Genomic DNA, 22,322 nt, shown 5'->3' on the forward strand with positions numbered 1-22,322 from the left:
GCTTAGTAGCTGCTATTATCCCTTCTATGAAGAAGCAGGATCCTCACAGTTCACACAATCATCTCATTCAAATTCTGCTTTTTTTTTTAAAAAAAAAAAAAGCTTTTATTTTTTATTTGACAGAGAGAGAGAGATCGAAAGTAGGCATAGAGGTGGAAGCAGGCTCCTCGCTGAGCAGAGAGCCAAAGTAAACCCGAGCCGAAGGCAGAGGCTTAACCCACTGAGCCTCCCAGGTGCCCCGAGATGTTTATTTTCCTTTGGGATTATGGAGGGGAAAAATCAAATGCTGCTTTGATGGAGATCTCCTTAAGGTTTTCCCTAAGACTCTTCTTAGAGTAGCACAGTCAACTTAACTTTGCTCTAATTCTAGGATAATTTTTACCACTACAGAGCTTTAATACACATAAGTATATGATTTTAGTGTCACCTTTTAAATTTACATTTGACAAAAAACTGCATACATTTTCAGTGTACAATCTGTTAATTTGATACATTTTTATGCTGTGTAATTGCCACTGTACCAATAATTAGCAACCCTGTTATGTTACATCATTACCATTTCTTATTAGTAATTAGAATAATTAAGTTCTAATGTCTCAGTTTGATTATTGTAACAAAATACTGTTTTCATTATATGATATATAACATCTCTAGGGATTATTTATTTATCTTTTTTTTAATGGTATTCATTCACTTGACAGAGACACAGCAGTAGAGGGAACACAAGCAGGGAAAGTAGAAGTGGGAGAAGCAGGCTTCCCACTGAGCAGAGAGCCCAATGTGGGGCTCGATCCCAGCACCCTGGGATCATGACCCCAGCCAAAGGCAGATGCTTAATGACTGAGCCACCCAGGCACCTCTCTAGGGCTTTTTGACTACTCATTATACTTTTTATACACTTAAACAACATCTCTTCTATCTCTCCCTCTCCTCTGGGTAACCACCACATTACTCATGTTTATAACAAATTCAGCTTTTCTAGATTCCAGACACAAGTGACAACATGCAGTACTTGCCTTTCTCTGTCAGACTTATCTCACTTGATATAAAGCATTCAAGGTTCACCCGTTTTGCAAGTGGCAGAATGTCCTTTCTCATGGCTGAATAGTATTCCATTACTCACACATACCTACCTTATTTAGCTATTCATCCACTAACAGGAACCTAAGGTCATTTCCGTATCTGGCTATTGTGAATCATACTGTGATAAACACCAGCATGCATATTCTCTCTTTCACAGCCTGTTTTCATTTCCTCTGGGTGTCTTCCCAAGTGGTACTACTGGATCATACAAGATAGTTCTATATTTTACTTTCTGAGCAATCTCTATACCATTTTCTATTGTAGCTGATCCAATTTACAACACAGTCAGCAGTGCACAAGCGTTCCTTTTTCTCTGCATCCTTCCCAGAACTAGTTATCCCTTCTCTTCTTGGTACTAGCCATTCTAAATGGTGTGATGTGTGGTTCCAATTTGCATTTCCCTGATGTTTAGTAATGCTGACCATCTTTTCATGTATTTGTTGGCTGTACTGCTATTTGTATAAGCTCATTGACACATAGATAATAGCAATTACTCAAAAATTATTTGGAGTCAAAAAATGAGCATATGAAAGAATGCCTGATGACAGTAAGGCAGGCAACTGAAACTGCTTTGGGAAACAAAGGAATGAAAAAAACAACAGTAAAAATAAAGTAGGCAAGGACTGGTTTTTTGACAGATGTAAGAATGGTAAATACTAAAAAAGTGAATCAAAAAATGTTATTTTAAGAGTGGTTTCTGGAGATTTGTTAAAAAACCAGTATTCCCAGTCAGTTCCCAGGATTAAGACATCTAAAGAGATATTCTTGAAATTGTCAACCTCTGAGTTAATCATGGGAAAATACTAAATGCCCTGATGTTCATCTGTGCAGAGTCCATTAACTCACCTGGGAAGCCCTGGCTTGGGAATTCTTCCTCCAGTATCCATGGCTCCTCTCCTCGCTCTAGCCTGAAGACCACTTCTGGTTTGGTAACACAATACTCTGACAAAGCAAAACAGTTCAGGATTCAGACCAGAAGTCCTGGCTTGCAGGGTCTCTGAAAGAGCAGCAAGCTTCTGGAGCTGCTCGATGAAGATGCTATTGAACATTTCACTGGAGAGGTAAACACAAATATCTTCCTGGTACCCAAAAGAGATCAATTATCACTGATTACTCAGTTCCAATATTAAAAATCATCCAACTCTACAGTGTCTATATGCTTCACAGTTAAAAGAATGAGAACATGCTACTTAGAATTACAAAAAACCAGACCTTACCCACTGAGACAAGGTTACTGTAGTTCTCCAGCATCATGTCTCTAGACAGGGACCTCTGAGCTGAATCCAGGTGCTACCACTCTTCCTGGGTGAAGCCCACAGTCACATCCTTAAATGACACTGACCCCTGGAATTTCTGTTCAATCTGAAATGTTCAGAATTGGGTAACATGGAAAAAGCTGTATGGGAACCAATCCTCACCAGGATTACCAAATAGTTTGCAAAACATCTGACTTTATACTTTGTGGGAAGATGAGAAACCATAATGGAAATACTATGCCATTGCTTAAGGTATTATTCATGCAAAAAATGATCAAATTACACACTGTATCTGGAACCATTCTAGTTCTTAGAAATGCTAAATTATTAAAATTGTTCTTGGATTCAAGTAGCAATAATATGGTAATAAAACACACAGTAGTATGTTACAATTGCTAAGGTGAGAGTACACAGCAGACAGACTAAAATAAATGAGGAAGAAAATTAGTTCTATTTTGAGCTTCACTGAAGAACAGCTACGGGACAAACGGTCATGCTGTGTTGTTCATGCAACTCCATGGTACATGCGAAGGCAGGGCTCCTCTGCTCCTCTAGCACATTTGGGAAATGAGCAGAGGGCAAACAGCACAGGAAATGTTGAGAAGCAGCTGGAGCTGTGAGGACAGAAAGGGCCAGGAAGAAAGCAAGCTATGAAATGGATTACAGAGTAGTTTCACACCAAGTCTCCAACATATGTGACCACCACCAACCTTAGAGAGTATTTCTGAGTACTACACAAGTTTGTATTTATGAATTATGGAAATAAATTATCAATATATTTTGTGACAAGCTTTATTCTTCTTCAACTTTAAAAAGTAAAGAGACAGCTTAATATTGTATTAATTTATTAATATTTATTAATATTTTATCCACTGCAGTACACATTCCAGTTTCTAAGTCTTCAATTTTGAGCCCATAATTAGGATGTGTAGAAAATAAGAAGGGAAGATTTTGGAACTGTTACACTTGAAATACCTGTAGAACACAGAGAAGATACCAACTGGATTGTTTGGGATGTCATCTAGAGTGCATGCCTCTACTTTACGACTCACTGTTTCAAAGAAAGGGGAGCCAGAGAAGAGATCTGAGAGTATATAAAAATTATGTAACTAGGTTTTTATTTATAGACCAATTCTCCCAAAAAAGTAAAAGGAAAGCTAAAGGACAAAGAACACCGCTTAAACTACAACTGCAAAAGCTGTGAAACAAATAGGGAATTGATAAGTGGACAGAGAGTGAGAGAACATGGCCACCAATCATGGGCAGAAAGAAATTTCCTCAGAGAATATGCCCAAACAGCTGCATAAACACAAGTATCACAAAATAAGCAAGGAAAAAAATAAACTGGACACTGTATTTTAACAAGATACATCTTAAATGTGAAATATAATACTATAGGTATAGAATGAAAATAAAGATTTGACAAACATAATAATTTGGTAGCATTTGATATCACCAACAATGAATCAGAAAGCTCTCAGAGAAGTAAGAGACTGACAATAATCAAGAATGCAAGGTGTGAAAAAATCACTTTGTAAATGGAAAACAGAAGAACAGGCCATGAAGGAATTTTCTGAAGGTGGAAATAAAAATAAGAATGAATAGTTTTAAAAACTAAGAGATGACAATATGATCATCTGAGTATATAACCAAAACCGTAATTAAAAAACAAAACAAAACAAAAAACAACTAGTGACAAACTAGAAATTTCCCTAGTGTGATAATGGACTTTCATATATACCTACAACAAATATTACACTTAATGGTGAAATATACAAGTGTTCAATTTAGGGGAGCCTGGGTGGATGGGTCTGTTAAGCATTTGACTCTTGATTTTGGCTCATGTCATGATCTCAGGTCGTGAGATCAAGCCCCGCATCAGGCTCCATGCTGAATGGGGAGTCCACTGGAGATTCTCTTTCTCCCTTTCCCTCTGCCCATCCCCTAATCATGCATGTGCTTATGTGTGTAGTCTCTTTCTCTCTTAAGCAAAAAAAAAAAAAGGAAGGAAACATGCTGAAGAATTCTGACCTCTGTATATGAAAAAATTAACGTTATTCTGACTCTTGGTTTTAGCTTAATGATATCCTTGAGACTTCTTTAGATTAACAATTTGTCATTGTCAACTCTGTGATTTTTGTAAATTTGTTGAAGTATGAATATACTTAAAAATAACACAAAAGTGAACCTTGGAGTACAAAGGCTCCATGTAGTTTCACACAGTGAACACATGCATAAAACTAGCATTTAGATCAAGAAAAAAAACATTAGTGAAACTGAGAAGCTCCTTCATATCCCATCTAGTACCTACCACCTACCCCGAACCTAACTCTCACATGATAACCACAATGACATACACACCGGGATGTCTGAAATGAAAAACTCGGAAAATACCAAATAGAGATACTGGCAAAAATGTGAAAACAACTGGAACATTCATACCTTGCTAGTGGGAGGATAAGCAAGTACATATACCTTGGGGAAATATTAAGGAATTTCTATTTAAAGCTATTGTATTAATTCCTCTCCTAGTTATATACCCTTTGTCAACCAAAGGGTCTATAGGAAATAATCAGAGCAGTTTGATTTATTAGCCAAAACCTGGAAACAGTCCAAAAGCCCATCAACAGAAGGAGAAATAAAACTGCAGTATGGCTATTAGTGGAATACATAACGAAGATAAAAGAAAAACTGATACACTTGGCAAAATGGATGAATCTCACATATACGATACTGAGTGGAATCCAGATATACAAGCAACACTAATCAATGATAAGATATGTCAAGGTAAGATAAACCTCAAGTACCAGAGAAACTTCTTGGGTACTGGGTGGCAATTACACAGGGGTGTGTGCATGCGTGTGCACACATACACACACATATAAAAATTCATCAAGCTTGACACTTAAGTTATATACAGCTTACCTCAATTAACTGACAAAAAAATACTTTTTGGAACTTATAATACACACTAAGTTCCTGGCATAAAACTGATGATATACTATTCATAAAACCAATAGACTAAAACAAAAGATTCTGAAATACAATAGCAAAACCAAGGCACTTATTTAGAAGTGATGTGGAAATGCAATATCATTCTGACATTCTTTTCTAGTTTGGATGAAAGGGAAGAAATGGACAATCAAAAGAACCTGATAATAAAACATTACTCAATAAAGATGTGTTAACAGAGAAATATAGACTATTATAACAGTATGTCTTCATAATCAAAACTAGAAACCAACAATTTATCAAATTAGGAAAAAAAAAGAAAGTAAATTTGACCAGCAGTGCAATGAGAAACTGAGTGTATGACAAAAATTAAAACGACATAGAACACACAAAACATTAATGATGTTATACTAGGATATACAGTAAACAAGACTGTAAAACAAAAAACCTAAACTATAAAATGGTATATGAATATGCTAAATTTCTTACCAATGGGTGACATAACTGATTTGAAAACAAAACCAATTATTTGCAATATCAAAAATATTTGAAAACAAAATAAAGGGAAAATATCAAATATACTGCAAAAAATATATATGCAAAATAGGGGCACCTGGGTGACTCAATCACTTAAGCATCTGCCTTGGGATCAGGTCATGATCTCAGGGTCCTAGGATCAAGCCCCATGTTAGGTTCCCTGCTCAGTAGGGTCTGCTTCTCCCTCTCCCTTTTCCCTTCCCCCACTCTTCTTTCACTCTCAAATGAATAAATAAACGTTAAAAAATAGATAAGCAAAATTAAAGTAGTTTAACGTAATTCACAGCAGATAAGGTAACACTGAGGGCTAAAAGAATGAAATGAGCAATGATGATTCTTCAAGAAGAGAAAGAAATCATTTATCTTTTTTGGCACCAAATATCTGAAAAGACAATCACTTAAAGAAAATACAACTATAGGGGTGCCTGGGTGGCTCAGTTGGTTAAGCGTCGGCTCGGGTCATGATTCCAGGGTCCTAGGATCGAGCCCCACATTGGGCTCCCTGCTCAGTGGGGAACCTGCTTCTCCCTCTCCCTCTGCTGCTCCCCCTGCTTGCACTCTCTCTGTGAAATCAATAAATTAAAAAAAAATACAACTATAAATACGAGGACACTTTTTAAAAATATTTATTTAACAGAGCAAGAGAGAGAGAGAGATCACAAGTAGGCAGAGAGGAGATCACAAGTAGGCAGAGAGGCAGGCAGAGAAAGGGGAAGCAGGCTCCCTGCTGAGCAGAGAGCTTGATGTGGGGCTTGATCCCAAGACCATGGAATCATGACCTGAGCTGAAGGCAGAGGCTTAACCCTCTAAGTCACCCAGGCACCCCACGAGGACACTTTTAAGACACAGTCATGTATCTATGAAAATATAGGAGATACACTCAAATCTCCATGAAATATATTTTGTTTTCCTAAAGAAAATATTGTATATGATATCCCAAAAGAAACCAATGCTTTGGGCTGAAACATTAAAGAACTACCAAAATAGATTTAAGAGAAAGGTAGAAAATCAGTGTATAGTCCAATAACCAAAAATAGGAATTAAAAATATTTAAAAATCAATTGAAGATTTTGAAGATCTACCATGGAAAAAAAAACAATTTCAGATATTTTTCAGGATTAAAATCTAGCCAACACTAAGTGACAACCCATGCTTATTTATTTATTTATTTATTTATATTAAAAGACAGTTAACAAAATCAAGACAACTGACAGAATGGGAGAAGATATTTGAAAACGACATATCAGATAAAGGACTAGTGTTTAGAAACTATAAAGAACTTAGCAAACTCAACACCCAAAGAACAAATAATCCAATCAAGAAATGGGCAGAGGACATGAACAGACATTTCTGCAAAGAAGACATCCAGATGGCCAACAGACACATGAAAAAGTGCTCCATATCACTCGGCATCAGGGAAATACAAATCAAAACCACAATGAGATACCACCTCACACCAGTCAGAATGGCTAAAATCAACAAGTCAGGAAATGACAGATGCTGGTGAGGATGCGGAGAAAGGGGAACCCTCCTACACTGTTGGTGGGAATGCAAGCTGGTGCAGCCACTCTGGAAAACAGCATGGAGGTTCCTCAAAATGTTGAAAATAGAACTGCCCTATGACCCAGCAATTGCACTATTGGGTATTTACCCTAAAGATACAAACGTAGTGATCCAAGGGGGCACGTGCACCCGAATGTTTATAGCAGCAATGTCCACAATAGCCAAACTATGGAAAGAACCTAGATGTCCATCAACAGATGAATGGATCAAGAAGATGTGGTATATATACACAATGGAATACTATGCAGCCATCAAAAGAAATGAAATCTTGCCATTTGCGACAACATGGATGGAACTAGAGCGTATCATGCTTAGTGAAATAAGTCAAGCAGAGAAAGACAACTATCATATGATCTCCCTGATATGAGGAAGTGGTGATGCAACATGGGGGCTTAAGTGGGTAGGAGAAGAATCAATGAAACAAGATGGGATTGGGAGGGAGACAAACCATAAGTGATTCTTAATCTCACAAAACAAATGAGGGTTGCTGGGGGGAGGGGTTTGGGAGAACGGGATGGGATTATGGACATTGGGGAGGGTATGTGCTTTGGTGAGTGCTGTGAAGTGTGTAAACCTGGTGATTCACAGACCTGTACCCCTGGGGATAAAAATATATGTTTATAAAAAATAAAAAAATTTAAAAAAAAAAGATTTATTTATCCAAGAGAGAGAGCACACACGGGCAGGTGAAGGGGCAGAGGGAGAAGCAGACTTCCTGTTGAGCAGGGAGCCCAATGAAGGGCTCGATCCCAGGACCCCGAGATCAGGAACTGAGCCAAAAGCAAACGCTTAACTGATGGAGCCACTAGGCAACCCCCAACAACCCATATAATTTAAACATTCTATACCATAAAAAATATCTGTGGAACATTATAAATTTAGTAACAAAATATTGTTCAAAAACAATTCCTATTTAATTTTGATACATATATTCTAAATAAAACACTTGCAAGCTCAATTCATAACAGTCTATTAAGAGTAATTCAGGAAAAAAAAAAAGCAAAAAGTAATTCAGCATGGCCATGCAGAACTCTCCAGGTTCCAAACAGGTTCAGAAACGCAGGTTATTTTGTTTATAGTATATATTCCAAACACTTAAAACAGTCCATGAAAGGTGTTCCAAAAATATTTGCCGAATGAATGGTCTAATATATTTCTTCTAAAAATTTAAGCTTAGGACACAGGGAGCTCCAGATATTGGAATTATCTGACATATTTAATGACTATGGTTAAAATGATAAAGAAAAAGACTCGTTGAATCACCATATTGTATGCCTGAAACTAACGTAACATTGTTTGTCAACTATAATTTTTAAAAAAATGATAAAGGGAAGGGGCACCTGGGTGTCTCAGTGGGTTAAAGCCTCTGCCTTAGACTCAGGTCATGATTCCAGGGTCCTGGGATCGAGCCCCGCATCAGGCTCTCTGCTCAGCAGGGAGTCTGCTTCTCCCTCTCTCTGCCTGCCTCTCTGCCAACTTGTGATCTCTATCAAATAAAGAAATAAAATCTTTTTAAAAAATGATAAAGTGAAAAAGATGGACAGATTGAGAGTTTTCAGAAGAGATATAAAAACTATGAGAAAGACTGAATATAAATGGCAAACCTTAAAAGCAGCCAGAGAGAAATGAAACAGTAATTACCTTCAGGGAAAATGTAGTCCCAAACTGCCAAATATATTTACACACATACACACACACACTTTTCAGATCCACACATACTCTGTACTTAAATTGACCAGTTTGGGACACAAAGCAGAGTTCTACAACTTCAAAGATTTGATATCATACAGAGAACATTCTTTTTACAGTGTTTAATATATCAGTAAGAAAAAGATTAACCAGAAAACATCACGTTTACAGATTAAGATACATGTGGTGTTATATTTATTTAAGAAATATATTTCTAAATAGAGATTAGAGGTTATTTATTTATTTATTATTTGAGAGAGAGAACACACCCATGTGCCTGCAAGTGGGTGGGGAGGGACAGAGGGAGAATATCAAGCAGACTCCCCACTGAGCATGCAGCCCTCCATACAGCGCAGTCCTACAACCCCAAGACCACGACCTGAGCCAAGACCAAGAGTTGGACACTTAACCGACTGAAACATTCTTGTACCCCTAGATTAGAGAACATTTTTAAGTGAATTATCAAAATACAACATACCAAAACCTGTAAGACACATCTAAGAAGTTACGCTTTAAAAAAAAATCCTTAATAGTATATATTAGAGAAGTTAAAAAAATCAGTAAGTATCTACCTTTTTTTAAAGCAAAAGAGGAAGTTACAGCTAATATATGCACAAAGACATGTTACAGATCAGACATTAACAAATTTAAAAAATCTACATATAGTATAAAGAGAGAGGACAAAACCAAGTTTGTACCTTGACAATTCTTTGCCAAAGCTGATCAAGTTATAAAGAAGAAAGGTTCACTCTCCAATATCTGGCATGAAAACAACATCTCTATACAGTTTCTGTGGTCTATAAAAATATAGTGAAGAAATTAAGGGCCAATAATTTTGAAAATGTGGGGGGAAAGTTTACTTTCAAAGAAAGAAACTACTTATCAAAACTTACTTTTTAAAAAAGAAAATCTAGGGTCACCTGGGTAGCTCAGTTGGTTGAGTGTCCAACTTTTTTTTTAAGATTTTATTTATTTACTTATTTGACAGACAGAGATCTCAAGTAGGCAGAGAGGCAGGCAGAGGTTGTGGGAGTGGGTAGGGAGCAGAATCCCTGCTGAGCAGAGAGCCAGGTGTGGGGCTTGATCCCAGGACCCTGGGATCATGACCTGAGCTGAAGGAAGAGGCTTAACTCACTGAGCCACTCAGGTGCCCCGAGTGTTTGACTCTTGATCCTGGCTCAAGTCTCAGTCGAAGGGTCATGAGTTTGAGCTCTGCACTGGGCTCCACTGTGGACATGTAGTCTACAAAAAACAGGCAGAAAGAAACAAAGAAAGAAAAGGAAAGGAAAGGAAAGGAAATCAAATCTAATGCCACATGTCTGTTAAGGAAATTGCATCTATAATTTAAACTCTTCCTATGTGGGTGCCTGGCTGGCTCAATTGATGGAACACTTGACTCTCAATCTCAAGGTTGTGAGTTCAAGCCCCAAGTTGGGAAAGAGCTTCCTTAACAGAAGAGAGACAGGAAGAAAGAAATCTTCCCATGAAGGCAACTCCAGTCACAGATGTCCTCACATATGAATGGAAAACCTAAGAAGTAGCAACAAACTAAAAGATCCTGTAGAGAAAACAAGAGGAAATACTCCAAATTCATGTTATATATTCAACATATTCCTGATATTAAATACTAAATCATAACAAGAACATATTCTGCCCCCTCTCTACCCCAAAACACTTACTGGTCTGTCTTTCTCATGAAGGACACAAATATAAAAATCCAAAACAAAGTATTATCAAACTAAAGCCAGGAATATATAGAAAGAATACCATGGCCCAGCTCAGTTTCAAGAATATCTAGTTTGTTTTACATTTATAAATTAATGTAATTTACCAACTAAGAAAATAGAGGAGATAAATCACATGATTTCAATAGATGTTCAAAACCATTGAATAAAATTTAATAGACACTCACAGAAACAAGAAAAACGTTAGATAAGAAGGGATAGAAGGGGACATCCTTGGTGTGGTAAGAAATGAGAAATAAGGGGCGCCTGGGTGGCGGAGCTGGTTAGGCGTCTGACTCCTGGTTTCGGCTAAGGTCATGATCTCGGGGTTGTGGGATCAGGTCCACGTTGGGGTCTGTGGTCAGTGGTTCTGCTTGAGATTCTTTCCCTCCTTCCATCCTCTCACTCGTGTTCTTTCTGTCTCTCAGATAAATAAAATAAATCTTTAAAAGAAAGAATAAAAGTGAACACCAGGGACATTGTGCAAGTGGCTGGCACCATGAAGATCTGGACTTCAGACCACGTCTTTGACCACCCATTGGAAACTATTACAGCTGCAACGCAGGAAGACCCAAATGTGGTTGGAGGTAATGTACTGGACAGACATACAGATCACTCTGGAAAGCTGTACAGCCAAAGACTTCTCAGCACAGAGTGGGGGCTGCCTTCCATTGTGAAATCTCATATTGCAGCAAAAACTAACACATTTGTGCAAGAATACTCTGTACTTGATTCTGCAGAGAAAGCGATGGAACTTAAACCTACTAATATTTCACTTACAAATACGGTTTCTGCAGTTTATACACAAACCACACCTTCAAGACCCAGAAAAAAATATTTTGACTCAAGAAGCTGCGATCACTATGGAAGGAGTCAGTCTTAGCAGTTACCTTGAAGGACTGACGGCAAGCATGGTATCTTCAAATGCCAATAAAGGCCAGGAAACAATGGAATGGGTAATATATCAATTAAATGCTGAGACTGAAGACTTGGCAGCTTCGGCAAGAGGGAGCATGAAGACACCAAATGCAGTGGCAGGGTTTGTAAGAGAAATGAGGATGAAAGCTGTTACACGAAACACCCACTCCCCACATCTCTGCAAGCTGGCAATATACTTGTTATTTAAAAATCAGAAATATATTTTAGGTAGGATATTTTTTAATAAGCTGAAGAAAAACTGTATGATTTTTTTATCAAAACAAAGAGGTGGCAGATTTCTAAATAAAAGGGATCATCCGAAAGTAGTATTGTATGAAATGTCCATCTAATTCCTGAGGATTCTAGCAGTTATGTGAAAATTTAGCAATTTCTGAAAAGGACCTAGAAAATCATATTGGCATATTACATCTCCTTTAATGTAGAACTGTAAAGCTTTTCATGCATTAGTACTCTTCCCGGCTTTGGATTAACCCCAAAACAAAGCTGAGCCACCTAAATACATATAATTATCTTGCTCCGGTAAACCTAAAGAGCTTGCATTAGGAAATCCTTAAAAAAGAGAGAGAGAGAGAGAGTAATTATAGGGGCAACAAGGTGGCTCAGTTGGTTAGGCATCAGTCTTTGGCTCAGATCATGATCTCAGGGTCCTTGGTTCAAGCCCCACATCAGGTTCCCCACTGAGCAGGAAGTCTGCTTCTCCCTCTGCCTTTGCCTCTTCCCCCTGCTTGTGTGAACACTTATTTGCACTCTCTAAGTAAAATCTTTAAAAAAGGAAAAATTTTACAGTTTTAAAAGATACTGATTTGTATAAAATAACTTGCTCTGTTATAAAGCACCATTAAAAACCACAGTGTTTTGTTTGGTACTTAAATGACATTTTTGGAGTGAAAATTATTATTAAAGTAATACAGAACTCCAACAACAACAACAAAGAATTTTATTGTATTAAAGAGTACTGTACTAATTTGCTACAGTTTTGTAACTTAGGAAAGGTATTACCTTCCCTGGATTTGTCCTTTATGACTTAATATGCTATAAAGTGGGCTTAAGATGTTATCTGAAAAATAAAGTCAACCTGGAACTTTGCAGCACTCCAAAGAGAGAAGAGCTGTTCACATCGTTTAGCATTTCACATTTCAATAACTTATAAACTGTCAGGTGTCAAAGCCATGGTTCTCTAATTGCTAAAGCATAACATGCCAGGTTATTTGGATATAATTACTTTTTGAAGTAATTGTGACTACAAAACATCTTTTTTATGCGATCGGGAGGGAAACAAACCATAAGAGACTCTTAATCTTATAAAACAAACTGAGGGTTGCTGGGGGGGGCGGTTAGGGAAAGGGTGTTTGGGTTACAGACACTGGGAAAGGTATGTGCTATGATGAGTGCTGTAGTGTGTAAACCTGGCGATTCACAGACCTGTACCCCTGGGGCTAATAATACATTCTATGATAATAAAAAATTAAAAATTAAAAAAAAACATCTTTTTTACATGAAGAACTTCACGTTATTGAAATTACTCAATCACTGTCTTCTGAAGCATATATCCCAGGCACTTAGTGTTTTTAATAATATGGTGCAACTGCAGGGGGGTGGGTTGTGGGAGGGGGAGTGATAACGAGAAAAAAAGTACTGATCTAAACTAAGCCCTACATGAATTGCTTTGGAGCTTTTATTTACAGGAAATCCCTAAGGAGCAGCTGCAATCTGAAAAGCAATCCAGTAAACAAATTTTGTTTTAAATTGTATAGCAATTATTAACCACTAATACCTTTGATATTTGCAATTGTTACACAGAGTACTATAGTTAGAAGGTAATTAGCTCTTGTCTTGGATTACATAATGCTTGATGTGATAAACTCATCAGATTTCCTATAAAAGAAACCAGTTGATATATGTTTATAACTACAGAAACAGTATACCAAACTATTTAAAAGTGCATGTTTTCCTACTTAAAATATTGTTTAGCTTAAGACTTCTTAGGATAAAGCCAAGTTAAATCCAAAGAGTTTTTTGTGTTTTAAGATTTACTTACTTATTTTATTTTTTAAAATATTTTATTTATTTATTTGACAAAGAGAGATCACAAGTAGGCAGAGAGGCAGGCAGAGAGAGAGAGGAGGAAGCAGGCTCCCTGCTGAGCAGAGAGCCTAATGTGGGACTCTATCCCAGGACCCTGAGATCATGACCAGAGCTGAAGGCACAGGCTTTAACCCACTGAGCCACCCAGGCACCCCTTGATTTACTTATTTATTTTAGAGAGAGCTAGCACACAAGCAGGAGGGGCAGAGGCTAAGCACAGAGCCCAATGTGAGGCTCAATCTCACCACCTCAACACCATGACCTGAGCGAAAAACAAGAGTCAGACACCTAACCGGATGCACCACCTAAGCACCCTCTAGTAAGGTTTTTGATTACCTTTTGCAACTGAAGATGGTTTTTACAACTGAAATAATATTCTGGCAAAACAAAACATTGCTAAACATTGATATTTGATAAAAAGCTGCCTTCTATAATTTCTGTAAATTATACTTGTTCTGAAAAAGATGCAATGTCCTAATGATAAAAAGATTTCTCAACAGGGTGCCTGCATGGCTCAGTGGGTTAAGCCTCTGCCTTTGGCTCATGTCATGATCTCAGGGTCCTGGGATCGAGGTCCATATTGGGCTCTCTGCTCAGCAGGGAGCCTACTTCCCCCTGCTCTCTCTGCCTGCTTCTCTGCCTACTTGTGATCTCTGTCAAAAAAATAAATAAAATCTTAAAAAAAATTTCTAAACAAACAAAAGTAAATACCAAGTCCATTAAAACAGGCATAAATGTGAAAGCCAAAATAAATAAATAAATAAATAGATAATAACAGAGGAGATTATCAATCTGGCCTTAGAGTAGGAAAATTAATTTTAAACAGGATACAAATGACAGCAACATTAATAACTTTAATAAACTAATCCAAGGATCTGGAAAGTCTTCCTTGTAAAGAGCCAGAGAGCAAATACTTTAGGCCTTTAGGGCCAGATGGTCTTCATCATTTCACTACTTAATGCTACCCTTGAAGCCACTGATTACACACAAATGAATGACCAGCATAGTAACAGGTACGGATTGTGAGAGGAGCACAAGGGAGGCTTTAGAAGCGCTGCCAGTGTTTGCTCTGACCTATGTATTAGTTATGCGGGCATTAGATTTGTGGTAATTCACTGGGCTCTACACTTACAATCTGTGGATTTTTTAAAAACATTTGTTGTATGTATAAAAATAAGATTAAAGGGGCACCTGGTGGCTCAGTGGGTTGAGCCTCTGCCTTCGGCTTGGGTTGTGGTCTCCGGGTCCTGGGATCAAGCCCCGCATCTGGCTCTCTGCTTGGTGGGGAGCCTGCTCCCTCCTCTCTCTCTGTCTGCCTCTCTGCATACTTGTGATCTCTGTCTGTCAAATAAATAAATAAAAATCTTTATTAAAAAATAAGATTAAAAAATAAAATACATTTTAAGTAAGTGATCAAAGAAGGTATCAGAAAGGAAATGGCAGCCTGTGTAGAAAAAAAAAAAAAGCACCACATATTGATACATGATACTGATTCTGCAGCCAAAGTAGTAGTAGAGGGAAATTATATCCTTACATGGGCATAATAAAGAGCTTTACAATAAACTCATCTTCAACAAAAAGTTACAAAAAACATCCTATAACCAAAGATATCTGAAGGAAAGAATAAAGGTAAAAGCAGAAGTTAATAAAAATAACAGTGGAAGGGTGCCTGGTTGGCTCAGTGGGTTAAGCCTCTGCCTTCGGCTCAGGTCGTGATCTCAGGGTCTTGGGATTGAGCCCCACATTGGCCTCTCTGCTTGACGGGGGGTCTGTTTCCACCCCCACCGCCACCCACCACCTACATGTGATCTCTCAAATGAATAAATAAAATCTTAAAAAAAAATAACAGTGGAGGGGTGCCTGGGTGCTAGAGTAAGTTAAGCATCGGTCTCTGGATTTATGTTCGGGTCATGATCTCAGGGTTGTGAGGCTGATTCCCACATTGGGCTCCAGGCTCAGCGTGGAATCTGCATAATACACCCTCTTCCTCTCTCTGTGCCCGGCTTCCTGGGCTCATGCATGCCCGTGCTCAATCTCTCAAATAAATAATTGTTTTAAGATTTTATTGATGTATTTGACAGAGAGAGAGATCACAAGGAGGCAGAGAGGCAGGCAGAGAGAGAAAGAGGAGGAAGTAGGCTCCCTGCTGAGCAGAGAGCCCAATGTGGGGCTTGATCCCAGGACCCCGAGATCACGACCTGAGCAGGAGGCAGAGGCCTAACCCACTGAGCCACCCAGGAACCCCAAATCTTTTTTTTTTTTTAAAGGGAAAAAAACAGAGTGAAAATCAATAAAACCAAAAGCTGGCTCCATGAAGAATAAAATACTATCTGTGATAAATATTAGTCCAAACAAATTAGAAAAGCCACTAGGAATAATAAGGAACAAATTAAATACTTTTTCCAAATTTTTATTTAAATTCTAGTCAGTTAACATACGGTGCAATACTGGTTTCAGGTGCAGAATTCAGTGATTCATCACTTGCATACAAAACCCAGTGCTCATCACAAGTGCCTTCTATAATACCATCACCCATATAGTCTATCCCCACCACCTCCCTCCACCAGCCCTGTTTGTCCTGTCCTTAAGAGTCTCTTATGGCTTGTTTCCCTCTCCTTTCCCCCCTCCCATATATTCATCCCTTTTGTTTCTTAAATTATACATATGAGTGAAATCAAATTAAATGTTTTTTAAGTGACAAGGTTATGGAAAAAAATACTGACAAACAGAATTACAGTTATCATCAAAAGAGTAACACTCTTTGACCAAGTAGGGCTTCTTTTAAAAAAATAAAGATTAGTTTTTAAGAAATATGGAAATATAATAGATCTAAAAAGAAAAAATATATCATCATTCCCATTAAATGTTAAGAAAGCATTTGGAAAAATTATTCTAATTTTCAATAAAATAAGACTTCAAGGATACTTTGTGAACATGACAAAAAAAACCCAGTCCAAAGTCAGCAACGTGCATAATGGAGAAGAAACACGGCAGGCATTCCCACTCACGTGTATTATGTTAGTGCTTTTATTGTTCTGCTTATTTTTTAGAGATGCTCAAATATAAAATCAGATCCCTTATCACATTATACTAAAAAATTCTAGATTAAGGTACTAAATATTTTTAAAAAGTCTTATTAGAAAAAAGACAGAAAACAGAAAAATGTCATCAGGCCCCCAGGGTCAGGAAAACAATAATAAAAAATAGAAGAGGCAAAAGGGTTGTATCACAATGTAAAATTTCCAGAAATAATACTACTATATTAAAAGACAAAGCATATGGAGAGAAGAAAATTGATAAAAATTATCATGAAAGATTACCACCTAGGGGCGCCGGGGTGGCTCAGTGAGTTAAAGACTCTGCCTTCGGCTCAGGTCATGATCCCAGGGTCCTAGGAATGAGCCTCACCATTGGGCTCTCTGCCCAGCAGGGAGCCTGCTTTCCCCTCTCTCATTGCCTGGCTGCCTCTCTGCCCATTTGGGATCTCTGTCAAATAAATTTTAAAAAAATCTTAAAAGAAAAAAAAAAGATTACCACCTAAAATACGTAAGAATTCTTACAAAACTCCATAGCCTGAAAGAACTTAAAAAGCCAGATTTATGAAAGTCAAAAAAATTCAACCAGAAAAATGGAAATTAAAGTTTTCACCCCTTAGTGTACAAATACTTTTTATATCTGGAAAGAAGAGAGGGAAAGTAGTCTTCTAATGAATAAGTTTACCTAGAAAAATTAGAAATGCTCATATCCTGTAACTCAAAAATACTAATCATTGGACTATAGAGCAGTAATTCTTAAACTTGATGTGTATGAGCATCATATGCACACCTTGTTAAAAATATGGACTGCTGGGGTGCCTGGGTGTCTCTCTGGGTTAAAGCCTCTGCCTTCAGCTCAGGCCATAATCTCAGGGTCCTGGGATGGAGCCCTGCCATCAGGCTCTCTGCTCAGCGGGGAGCCTGCTTCCTCCTCTTTCTGCCTGCATCTCTGCCTATTTGTGATCTCTGTCTGTCAAATAAATAAATAAAATCTTTAAAAAAATATATGGATTGCTGGGCCTCGCCCCCAAATTTTTCTTCCAGAAGGTCTGGGAACATACATAAAAATCTGCATTTCTGACAAGTTTCAAGGTGATACTGCCATTTCTGGTCAAAGAACCTAACTTTGAGAAGCACTGCTCCAGAGTCTGGAGACACACTTGCATCTATGCAGAGAGAACAAGTATATTCACAGCAGCATATATATTAATGAAAAGTGGAAATTACCTAAATGCCTATCAATAAAATATAGTATTTAGAATATAGTGTACCATACAGTGTGAAAAATAGAGCATTAAAAGGGCTAAACTACATGTGAATAGATCCCAAATTACTGGTCAATTGAGGGGGAAAATGTCCATTGCAGATACATGAAGATAATTTATACATTTCTAGAAGTATTCAAAACAATGAACAGTACTATTCAACTCTCTACCTATCTTTTCAATGTTTGCGTATTGATATGATGATAAAGCTAGTAGACAAAGGATAAAAAATTGGAACCGAACCACACGGCTCAATGAGGAAGACTCCACGAAAAAGCCATCAGAAGACTGATACTAGAAGACTTGATCCAGGAGCTGCAGTAGAGTAATGCAGCAGTTCTTCGAGGAAAGCAATTACAATTAAATCTTTGGCCACCTTTACCTGGGTAGATCCCAATAGCAGAGGGGAAAGACCAGGACAGAATTCTATGGGAAGAATTTGACTGGGAAGCTCAGACATACTTACCAGAGAATTTACCTCTGAACCATTGGCTGTGCAACTTAAATACATAAGCTGGCTAAAGTCCTCACGGAGAGTTTTTCTAACAGGCATGCAGGCCATTCATTCCTCTGAACATACCAGCTTTTATAGCAGGACCAAATAAGACCATTATAAATGCACTACTTTAACTATCTCTTGGACCCTATTACTCTCAGTGAGGAATGGCTTTAGGCACTCCTTTCAGGGCGGTCACTGGAAGGTTACCCACTATGTGTCCCCATGTTAAGACCAAAAATTATACCTTTCAAGAACTTTTTGTGTTTAAAAAAAAAAAAAAAGAAAGGGTCTGTCTGTATCCAAATACAGTGTCTTCCTTTTTCCGTGGTTATCAGAAACAGCAGAGACGTATTTGTGGATTACCTTAGAAACTCTAAGATATATAATGATCAGTATGTATCTCTAAGCCAACCTGGCCTTGCTCCTGATGTTACTTTATATTTTTCTGTAAAGTTAGATTTTTATCAATTACTAATTTTCCCCATCTTAACATATGGACTCCTACAAATCTCACAAAGTCCACTGTAAAAAAAAAAAAAAAAAAAAAAAAAGTGGGGAATGAACAAATAACTTACCTGGGACTTGTTCATTTTCCGCTGTCTTGGATAAACGCAGACAACTCTCAAAATGCAGACAACTCTGGGTTACAAGAGGGAAGGGGCCATGGAAGATCTGGCGTGCCTAGCAGCTCCAGAATCGTCCTGCCCTAGAAACTACACACACCCAACAGACAGGAAGAACGTCGGTACCTCCGACCTTCGGATGCTGAAACACCCCTTATATAACATGACTCTGATATTATCATGTAGCAGCTCCCGGACATAACGTTTTTCACTGGGTAAATGTAAATATTTGCTCCCTGAGGATTTAACAGTTTAAACCTCCCCTGATGCTCACACACACACAAATTTTTAAATAAACCAGTTCAGACCAAACAATACACCCAGTGAAATAACATGAACTCTTCACCAAAACTATTCAAAAAATACTCCGACTAACCCGTTTATCAATTTCCCTACTGTTACTAAACCCTTGGTTAGTGATTCCGCAGAAAGCTATAAAAAGCAGTGCTTTAAGGAAAGGTCTAGGTCTCAATTTCTGTGTTTGTTGCCATTTTTCAAAAGGACATTTTAAATGTAATTTGCTTTTCCTTGCCTGTAAAAGCAGACAGTTCTCTCTCACGAGTCAGGAGACACGACTTTCAGTCTTCGCCACTAACAAGGGGATTCTGAACAAGTCGCTAACTTTCAAGAGGGGAATTATTTTTTTTTTAATTTAAAAAATTATTATTATTATTATTATTATTATTATTATTATTTGGCAGTTAAATAAGACAAAAGCAGAGAATTCTTGAAGACGCTTCGTGAACGCCAGGACAAGTCAGGACTGATTAACAGCGCACATCGGGATGCAGTGATGGGCACGGCTAGTGGGCAGCTCAGCCTCCAGGAAGAATAAAGGGAGAGCGAAGGAAGGGTCTCCCCTAGGCCGGGCGGTAACAGCACAGCCATGGCGGTAACCGCATAGCCACGGCGGTTACCGCACAGCCACGGCGGTAACCGCACAGCCCGGGGGGGCGCGCCCCGCTTCCCCGACCGCCGCACGTAAGCACCCACCGCGCACGCGTAGACGTCCTCCCCACGGCGCCGTCCCCCACCCAAGGGGTCCGCACGCCCACGGTGCACGCGCACACGCCCTCTTCCTCTGGCCTCCCAAAAGGGGCTCCACGAACAGCCCCGCACGCTCCGCGCAGGGGCCGATCACGTGGGGTCTCCGACCCCTAGTCTTGATGCGGAGGTCCCCATCCTGCCGTGGGCGGGCCGCAGGTTTCCTCCACACTACTGGGCACAGACCCCCTACGCCAGAGCCGCGACCCCGGGCAGCGCGGCGCCAAACCTCAGCCTTTGTCCAGCTGTTCCGGGCTCACCTGTCGCTTCCTCGTTGGGAGGGACTGGCCCCGGAAAAGCGCGGATGTTCAGCGGCGCAGGAATCGCCTCCCACGTGAGACCTGAATAGAACGGGGAAAGGAGCGGTGGAAGGGAGCACAGAGGCAGAGGGCGGAACTAGGCATGCGCAGAAACAGGCTTGCTCAGAACCTGGCAGTCCTGGCAATCAGCGCTACCAATTGAACTACCTTTCCCCGCTACCCCTGGTGCGAGATTGGCTGAGAGTGCAATCTTCTATGGAGCCCGAGAAAGTTTGGGGCGCTTGAGATAGCTCTCCAAGCAGTCAGAGCCCGGGACTCCCCACAGCTTACAGATTACAGCTGAGTTCTCTGCAAGTGTGCAATTTAGAGCTGTCAGGGAACGGGAACCTGCATGTAACCTTCACTTTTTCAATGCTAGAAAGTAGATTCCACCAATACAGTAAAAGAATGCTTATGGGCGCCTGGGTGGCTCAGTGGGTTAAAGCCTCTCTACCTTCCGCTCAGGTCATGGTCTCAGGGTCCTGAGATCGGACCCACATCGGGCTCTCTGCTTGGCAGGGAGCCTGCTTCCCCCACCCTCTCTGTCTGCCTCTCTGACTACTTGTGATGTCTGTCTGTCAAATAAATAAATAAAATATTTTTTTAAAAAACCCATAAAAGAATGCTTAAAAAAATTGTATCTGACACCATCAGCGATTCTCTCAGAAAATGAAAAGCCAGGGGACAAGGGTGAGGTCAAGAAAACTAGTTCATCAAAAGTCATGAAAGCAAGAAACGAAAATTGTAGATAAATCATAAAACAGTCCAAATATATATATATATTCATTTACATAAACATATTCTTTCCTCTGCGACATTAAGGTTATTGAATAAATGAAAGATCCCTTTCAGAGAATCAATATTCTTTGAAAACATTCCACTATGAATCTCATCAACTTTTATATACATCTTTTTCTCTTTGATTTTTGTATACCTTAAGTGTACTTCACAAAAGCACTCTCAACTTCATCTGGAATAAGCAAAAATCCAAAGGAACAGAAAACATTTCAAAAAGAATTCCTAATAAGTATCAATGCGCATAATTTTACTCGACTAAAGATAGTTTGCCATCTACTTCATGGAAACAAAGCCATGATTAGGTGTATGTTTTGAATGCAGTATAATAAATGTAGCACTTCAAAGTACTGAGGAAACAATGGAATATTCCCAACAGCAATCCCTTCCTAACAATTTGGTGTAAAGTTATGTACATAGATCATACATGGTACAGTTCACATGGATTCAAGATTTAAAATAAAACACTAAGTTAATAAAAATAGAGGTGACACGTTGTGTCACCAAAATTAGAAACCATAAATTAAGTATCTGATACATTAGAAAAATAACAACTCAGTTCTATTTTTCTTAAAAGCTAAAAACAAATAAACCAGGAAAGTCCATTTTTACTATTTGAGAGAAAAGATGTATTAATTTAAAGAGAGATCTTTAAATCAACAGAACGAAAATTTTATAATAGGGTACAGAACTAAGCACTAATATAATGAATGACAATATATAAAGTGAAAATGAATGACAAATGGATATAAAAGTCCATTATCAGAATTGAAACAATGCAAATGCTTAAATAAAAACATGTAAGATATCATTGAGATTTAATTTTTTAAAATTTTTGTACACAAAAATTCATTCTGTAGTTTTATGAATTTTGACAAAGGCATAAGTCTGTGCAACCACCACCACAGTCAAAATACAGAACTGTTTCATCACA

The 22,322-nt window shown here is 38.5% G+C and overlaps 1 long non-coding RNA gene and 1 pseudogene across 2 annotated transcripts; one reads left to right on the forward strand and one right to left on the reverse strand.

Moving 5' to 3' along the window:
- Positions 1-2,043: 2,043 nt before the first annotated feature.
- On the reverse strand, positions 2,044-20,662 carry LOC309857157. Its single transcript, XR_014307500.1, has 4 exons — positions 20,555-20,662; positions 19,203-19,248; positions 2,301-2,445; positions 2,044-2,162 (listed from the first exon to the last, which is right to left on the reverse strand). It is a non-coding gene; the product is annotated as an uncharacterized lncRNA (long non-coding RNA).
- Positions 11,304-12,213, forward strand: LOC309857158 (PRELI domain containing protein 3B pseudogene; annotated as a pseudogene). The gene is made up of 2 exons: positions 11,304-11,847; positions 12,166-12,213. The product of its transcript is annotated as a PRELI domain containing protein 3B pseudogene (transcript).
- Positions 20,663-22,322: the final 1,660 nt, after the last annotated feature.

This window comes from Mustela nivalis, assembly GCF_964662115.1.
Source record: "Mustela nivalis genome assembly, contig: HAP1_SCAFFOLD_442, whole genome shotgun sequence".
Lineage (NCBI taxonomy): Eukaryota > Metazoa > Chordata > Mammalia > Carnivora > Mustelidae > Mustela > Mustela nivalis.